The sequence below is a fragment of the Castor canadensis genome, chromosome 6 (genome assembly GCF_047511655.1).
Source record: "Castor canadensis chromosome 6, mCasCan1.hap1v2, whole genome shotgun sequence".
In the NCBI taxonomy this organism is placed as follows: domain Eukaryota; kingdom Metazoa; phylum Chordata; class Mammalia; order Rodentia; family Castoridae; genus Castor; species Castor canadensis.
Window position 1 is genome coordinate 167,422,672 of NC_133391.1, and position 8,709 is coordinate 167,431,380.

Genomic DNA, 8,709 nt, shown 5'->3' on the forward strand with positions numbered 1-8,709 from the left:
GGGAAGTGGCATCATTAAAACTGATCATCATTAAATTCCTAAAAAGAAACTGAACAGAAGAGAAAAACCTTAAAGTCACCAAAAGAGAAACAGATACTACCCAGATAAACAGAGGCAATAATTACTATGGATTCCTTATCAGACAATACTCATGCTAAAAGAATGTTTAGCCATATCTTTAAAGTGCCAGAGTTCTACCTAGTATTATAAATGCAGAGTGAATCTCCTTCAACAATCAAGACAAATTAAAATCATATTTAAATAAACAAGAATACAGAAAACCCCTTCTTAGCAGATCGACTCTACAAGTGATTTCAAAGTAAGCTTCTCAGACTGAAGGAAAATGATACCAGATGGACATTTGATCAACATAAAGAATCAAGGGTCAAAGGGATAAGTATATTGAAAAGTATAAAATATCTTCTTCATCTTATATTTTTTCTTAATTGCTGTTCTTAAACAAAGGTTTACTAATTGCTGTCTCATGTAACTTTCAACATAAAAAAGGAATCACAACATGGTAGACCTCTTAGGGTTAGGAAGGAAGAAAATTCAAAATCCAGGGACACCTATTAGGGATGCAGCAGGCTGTCAGATTTGTGTGGGAGCCAGTACACAAAGGTCTCTGACACAGTCCAGAGTTTTCCAGGGAGAAAATGTCACTTTACCTTTGTCATAAAAACTGACCATCCTTATGTACTCGTGTATGAAAATGGAACAATGGGATCAGTGGAAACTATTCCAAGAATGAGAAGAAGGAGATAAAGGAGAATGATTGAGGGGGTGAATTCAACTATTATATATTGTAAGAACTTTGGTAAATGTCACACTCTACCCTTGGCACAACAACAACAACAATAATAATAAAAGTTTCTAAAAACAAAACAAATACCTGCCATCCCTATGGCATAAGAACAGTGGTTTTCACCCTTAGGATTATTGACATTTCAGCTGGCTAGTTTTTAGTTGTAAGTGGGTTGTGGAGTATCATAACATGGTTAGTGACCTCCTTGGTCTCTACCACCATATGATAAAGTCATTCTCTTCCCAAGTCTGGATAATGAAAGGTGTCTCCAGGTAGTGTCAAATTCCTTCTTGGTGACAGATTGTCTTAACCAAGAACTATAGTAAAAGTACCAGTGGTGGGAGAAAATGCTCTGTGGTTCTTTTTCAAAGCCCTAATGGGAAAGTCAAAACACAACCTTCTAGCTTTTTGATGCATCTGCATTTGACCCTGGGACATGAAGTAACCAAGCAGTCTGAACTGTCCATCATGGACTGGCTTCTATTTAACTCACCAACTCAACAAGTTGGACAAACCCTGCAGTAATCCATTGTAAATTGGAATATTACATCCATGATTAAACCTAAGTAGGAAAACATCACCAAACAACCCCCTATGTTAACAGGTCTCCAAGAGTTGGGACTCTTTGTGTCCTGTGAAGAGCATGCAAGAGAAGACATTATCATGGCTGATGTGGTTGTCTCATCGTCAGGAGGAAATATTGCTTCTGTAACACAATAAGGGCAAAGAGGCCTAAATTTAAAGACAAGTGATGCTCTTGGGCCTCTTTTGTTACAGTAAAAAAACAAAGTCGACAATAAATGGATTAATGCAGCAGTTGTGGCATAGTGGGAACTCAGACCCTTCAGAGTTGAGGGTCTATTCAAACTGCAAGATAATGTTTCAAGGTCAGATGAGGTCCTTTCTGTGGGTAAGAGAAGTAGAACAAAAGGATCACCTGCTTAGAATAATCCATTCTAAGAACTTGGTGTAAGGCTCCTCTATCACTCTATTAAAATTCCTAATAATTTTTATCAAGACCCACAGATTTATTTTGAAGCTACAAATTATGTCACTAGCCCTGTGCATAGTAGTTAAAGCCCAAGACCCATTCCAGGGGTGGGTATTGTAACTGTACCAATGACTTTCATAAGTCCCCAAAGAAGAGAAGCCTATTGGTATTCTAGAAAGCCTTTTCCAGAACTATGTGGGGAAAGCAGATCAAGTAATTTAGTAGGTGACCTCCGTTGGGCATGATGTTTCATGAAACAGATCCACCTTTAGGAACAGGAATCTGCTTCCCCAGTGCTTTGAGTCCATCAGGCAAATATCAGTCATATGTTTTTCTTCTTTGGAAAAAACCACTTCATTCAAGGTCACACCTGTTTTGAAGGGAAGACTTTGCCAATAACTTATGACCTTTGGCTTGTCAAGACTGATCTGAACTCTTCCCCCAATGGGGACAATGCTGAAGGACCATCCCAGTTCCAAAGCTCTCTGAAGTGTGAGCAGATGGCTTCCTGGGACTGCATCACAGCTCAGATTCCCCTGTGACCTATCCAGCTGCCTTCCACAGGTGTTGCTCAAGATGGTTTCCAAATAAACCAGCACAAACTAGTCTCCAACTTAGTGTTGTGCGCTAGGAAACAAGCTTGTAAAAATGATCATTTTCTTTACATTTGATTTCATTTCTTCTTGTTAAGTTGTTCCTCACAATAGTTAGCAGTTAATCAAAATTGCCTTCCAATGGTTTGCTACAATAGTTTCCATTTCTCCTCCATCTTCTTCTAGCTGATGCCTGTCCACAATCTCAATTTTATCACTTTAAATGTAACTTTTTAAAGGGAAAAATAACAACATCCTAAACCTCAGGAATGACTGACTGAAAGACCTGTAGCCTAAGGGTAACATTAATTGAAGACTTCTACTTTAGGTTTGGCACTTGAGGACATAATTTTTGGGCAAATGGGGGAGTTATTCAAGATCTGAAACCAGTGTTGTCTCTAGTTGAAGTAGTATAAGTGAGTTTTCTTATCTTGCAGGTCTGCTGTGCGGATTAAATGGGCTATAGCAAAAAAAATCACATTTTCTTTTCTTGTAATAGGAGCACCAGAATTGTAGCCATAATGACTGTGCCCTGAGAGGTGGTCCTGTGTACTATTAAGGAACATGAATTCTGCAGTGAGGCAAAGGGGTCCAGAGTCAATTTTTGCTATTGCTATTGTGATCTGGGTGAGAAGTAAATTGACTTCTCTGTTGTTCCCTCTGAGTAGCATGTGAAGCACTCCTAACCACAGAGGATATGGAGTGACCAAAAGAAAACCAATGCAAAATCTATACTTGTGGGTCAAATTGAAGTACATTTTATTAAGTTCATTGTCAAAACTGTGAATAAAACGACTTAATGAAGGCAACTCTAGCTAAAGTGAACATTATCTCCTTCTTCACAACTCATGACAACACAAGTTGATGCAAATAACTAGTCTGTATCTTTCACAGAACTTGAAGACTTGACTGAGATGAACACACCCTATTTTTTCCCCAATATTCCTTCAGTAGAAGTTACTTTCTTATTCATGGAAGCAAAGGCTAAAATAAAAGCAGTAGGAAATTTCAAGATTAATTAGATTCTTTGATACCTTTTAGAACAATTAAAAATGAAATTGCTGTCTAATAGAGCATTTGAAATTAAACAATTCAATTATTTTACACAGAGTTTTTACACAAAGAAAATAGTCATTATTTCCTAGGAATTGTAACTATTTATTTTTTAAGGAGACCAGCTTTGTGTGAAAATAAATATCAACTTACATTCTAACACATGGATTACTCTTTGGCGAGAAGAGTGGGATTTTAAATACAAATTTTAATTTTAAGTCCATTCCTCCCAGTACAGATGGGTTTACTTTGATGGTACATGGCAAGAGTGACTTGTTTTCAAATATCTCATTCTAATGATCTCCAGGAGTTACACAAGGTGAGCAAGTCAATATGTTATCTTTTTCATTCTAAATCATTAGGAAGTAATTTAGATGTCTGGTATATTTATTGCCAATTATTTCAAAATAGTCTGGGATGATCAGTGTGGGTAATGGTGATATATAATTATTTCCAGAGAACAAGAAAGGGTGAAATCAATAGGATCACTAATTCATACACCTGCAGGGTTAGGGAAGGTATAGGTGCAGGCAGACTCAGAAAAGGAAGATGAAATGAAAAATTCCCACATTCCAAGTAATTTTTAGTATAACAATTTATTAAATACAGGAAAAAACTTTACAAGAAACTACTTTCTTACATCTGAATGCCAATCCATCCATTCTCCCAATTTAGTCATCACCCTAAAAACAGTTCCTTTTCCCTGGTCAATTTCAGAAACAGGAGAACTTACTAGTTCATGTCAGTTGTTCACTACAGCAGTGAACAATGTGCAGCAGCCACAACCCAAGCTTCAGTAACTAACACATTTTATGAACAAATTAATTATATTATAAAATCCAGGCACAAATCTTATCATTTCAGGTTGAAGTGAATCACTACAAAATTAAGCATAGTTTAACTTTACTCATCTGAAGAGCAATTTAAGTGAGTTGCAAAGGTAAAAAAAAGCATATTGAATTAATAGGAGAAGTTGTTATAGTCCCAGAAAATTAATTTTACTCAGCCCCTAGCAGAAGACTTAGAAGTCATTTAAAAGTAATGCATATTTAAACAAAGACACAGATTTGCCCTGCTGGAGTACCCGTACAGTCCAAATATGCATTGCAGTATAATGTGTATTTAATGCAGTATATAGAAAACAAACAATGAAATACAGTCTATTAGTGGTTTTCAATTGGAGAAAAAATATGATTAGGAAATTAGTGAAAACATTCTTACCTAAATATTCAAGATACAAATCTGACTATGGGTATGGAGAAAAGTCTTTGCTATGGCTTAAATTATTCCTCTAAAGTTCATGTGTCATTATCTTAATCCCCAATGCAAGAGTGTTGAGAGAAGTGTCCTTTAAGAGAAGAGCACCTGGTTCAGCAGGGGCTTTCCTGCATTAATGAATTAATGTCACAACAATGGAAGTGGATTTGTTACTGCAAGAGTCGATTTGTTATAAAAACAAATTTGGCCCTTGATTAAGGTTCTCCTTCTTTTCCCCTTCCTTCTTCTCCATCCCTTTCTTTCTTTCCCTTCTTTCTTCCACTTTCTCTTCCTTTTCTCCTCCTTCTCCTCCTCCTATTTTGTCTCACATCCTGACAAGATGGCAGGGGTCACCTATAGGACCCTTGACCTTGGACATACTAACATACAAAACTATAATAAATAAATCTCTCTTCTTTATGAATCAGTAACTTTCTGATATTCTATCATAGCAGCACAATATGGATTGACAGTTTCTGCATGATATGGTAAGCATTAAAATTTTTAATCTATAGCTAAAGTTTAATTTTAGTGCTTTCAGTTTCATACGTACCACGGTCTAGAAACCATCCATGGGAAAAGGAACAACTTACAGCAGTTACGTCATCCAGTAATTAATCCAAGCAGGACCAGTTTCTATGTGGTATGTGGGAAAATACCTGTTGAAAATATCTAGGAAAATGATTATTTATATACATAAGCTTCTCTCTTAAGTAACCTTAGTTTCATTTCACTGCCTAAGTCCATTTTAGTAGATAAATGAAAGAAAAATTAAAGTTGTCCAAGTGATCACAATAATCTTATATTCTAAAAATGCTGCATTTCAGGGTTTAAAAATACAAACAGAAAACATGGCTGTAAACATAATAACAGCACAGATTCCCTGAGGTGGAGGTAGAAAGTATTCATAGGGACATTTGGTTATTTATGGGCAAAAATTGTCCAGTTGACCATTCATTCAACTGTCTTATATTCCAAAGCGACATGAACATGCTGTTCCTTGTCTTAAAGGACAAGGGTATGACCTTTATTCACAGCTTTGTATGTATTTAAGTTGAATTAATAGTGCTTAAATTACATCACCTTCCCTGGACCTTATACAATTTCAAGTAAGTGAATAAATAAATTCTAATCACCATTTCAAATAAATGAATAAATAAATTCTGATCTACAAGGTTTCCTCTATTCTGTTCTCAAAGCCCATAGTTAAAATCTCTGACCTTGGGAATCCTCAAAAAATATTTATTAAATGAATAAAAAGAGAAAAAGACTTCAGTCCAATTCTGTAACTCAAAAAATTCCCTGAAGTATTTTGAATTCCATGAAGGTTTTATAATAAGAATTCATCATTGAATCACATTATTAAGCATCCAGGTGTGCAAGGCAGTGTGCCGGTGCAGAGCAGAGCGTAATATTGAAATCAGTTCAATGGTGTCCTAAAATTATCATTATCTGTAAAACCTGCTAAAATAAAACACTCGTAGTCCACCAGGCACATTTTTTAAAGAAGCAACACATGTACTACTGGGAATATAAAATCTTGGAACCTTCAACACGATTCTTTTGAAATATATATATGGTTAGCTAGGCACCCAGGGAGAACTTCATTTTATAACAGAATGATCAGGTTGGATATAAAATCAATCCTAGATTGTCTGTGGCAATAGCTGCTTTCATTATCTTATTTAAAGCTCAGTTGAATGGGTGGTAACGCTCTTTTTTAACTATACCTGTACCTATGTCCTGTGGTCCAATCTGCATCATCATCACCAGTCAATACAAAGTTGTTTAATTATCTCTCTCGATAAAGAATTTTTAACACCAAATGTGGAACACATTTTCTAAATGTGTCCACATACTGTCAGTTATTCTTCCTGCAAGGTAATTTAGACACTCATCCCACTGAGAAGTAGAATCATCTACATGCCTTTCCTTTGAATCTGGGTAGAGTTATAACCACAGTATCACTGTAAAACTGTGTGACTTAGTTTTCTTGGGGATAAAAATGGAGACAGTAGGTGTTGAGGAGGAAAAAGCTATATAGAAAGGATCTGAATACTGATCCCCCAGCTATGATCTCCCTGGTTGCCCTGATCCAACACTGAATTGCCTGCCATCTTGGAACTGGCTCCTCCATTCCTGCTAGAGCTACCTACCCCACCTGAAGATGTGTAGATCACAACCATGCCATCCCTGCTAAGCATTGGCAAATTTGAAGGTCCATAAGCAAAATTAATAATTAGTTTTATGAAAAGACACTATTTTAATGAATCTTTTCTTGTCATTGTCAATTTATTAGGCAACAGTACATGTGTATTAATTAAGTTCATAGAATTTTTGTGTGTGTGTATATGTATGTTTTTTTGCTGTTGTTGTTAGGAGCTAAAGGTGTTGATACTCATTATTACAAAAAGAAAAAAGTCCACATGTGGCATTAAATGGGGGAAAATACACAAATGTTTCAATATGAAAAAGCTTTTCTGAGTTTCCATTAGTGATTTTTAAAAATCCCACTTTCTTTCTTTCAACTTTTTACTGAGTTCATTATTATCTTTGAAATATTTTATATTCAAAGAATATTATTCAAGTAAAAAGATTTAATTTGGTGGAAAATTCAAATAGTTCATATGAGTAAGGGTAAGATAAACAGGCTGAAAATGACAATGATCTAACAATAATTTCAGTTCTTCCTTGAACTTACTGTCAAAACTTGCAAATATATTAATTTTTTTTCAAATCTCATTCCATTCACCTATGAAGTAGACAGAAAGTGTAAGTGGAATACATGTCAAAGATCTGAATCAAACATTAAATGATAGGTATGATTATGTTGGGAGGATTATCTACTATTCTCTTATCTATATGATTTAATTAGCTAATATATCAATTAAATGAATGTTAAAGTAAAAGCTAAGTGAATAGTACATACATCTCGTGGATAAGGAAGGAGACAGCATGTTAACAGTTAATGTAAAAGAGCATCACCCATCAACCCAAATGTAACTCAGGCCTGGAAGACAGGACAAGCTAGAGGACCACAGTGGCTATAGGACATAGTCACACCAGGTCTTCTCCGAATGGGAACTATCTCCACAGCCTTCAATAAAACATCAGGCAGATCCTCAAGATAATTTAAATGTCACCACCACCTAATTGAGGAGATTTTATTTCCAGAAACTTCTCCATGAGTATACAGAAAGCAAAGATACATATAAGCACAGAATTAGACAAATATGACACCATTTGTTTTCTCAGAAAAAGAGTACTAACATATCAGTTAGAAGACCTTCATAGATCTTGAAAAAAAAATTGCTTATTTTTCGGAAGAAAATACTACACAGTGTCACTATGAAAATAGAAAAGATTAATGTCTTCTTTTTTTAAAAAACAGGGGAGAGCGCGAACACAGTCCCCCATTACCACAAATTATGCAGTCGAGTTTCCCACATTTGCGGAAATCGCAGGGGTCAGCACATCCGGAGTGCAATGGATAAGCCTTGCCCTGGGAAAACCACCTTCGTGATCATGGTATCTCCCCTGCCAGGTAAGTATAAGATTAACGTCTTATACAAACAAGAGTTTCCTTCTGAACTTGGGATTTTTATTATCACTTTTAAAAAGTGTTGGGTCCGTTGTAGATAAAGACTAAATGAATTCAATAAAAACAGAAGCAAACAAATGCATTATCCCTGTATTTTCATTAATTTTTTACCCCAAAGGGAATCTCACTTTTATTCCACTTTAACTTGGCAACTAATTTTGGTTGCTTTCTCATAAGACAAATGAGACCTTTCTTAAAGTATTTTATCAGCTCTACTGTCATTTAATCGCTGGATTCTACCTGCATATGCCAGGACCTGCCCAGCACCCCCAAGTCACCTCTGTGCAGCTGCAGCCCATGACCACTGCCGCATGGTGGTGGCTCTTCCAAGGCAAAAGGAAAGTCTTGGCTGATTACTGCAACTTCTCAGAGTCTCTTGTTTGTGGCTCCTGGATGTTACACAGCATCA

The 8,709-nt window shown here is 36.0% G+C and overlaps 1 non-coding gene across 1 annotated transcript; it reads right to left on the reverse strand.

The window, feature by feature from the left end:
* Positions 1-8,087: 8,087 nt before the first annotated feature.
* On the reverse strand, positions 8,088-8,251 carry LOC141424322 (U1 spliceosomal RNA). The gene has a single exon (XR_012449272.1). It is a non-coding gene; the product is annotated as a U1 spliceosomal RNA (small nuclear RNA).
* Between the last annotated feature and the right edge of the window lie 458 nt (positions 8,252-8,709).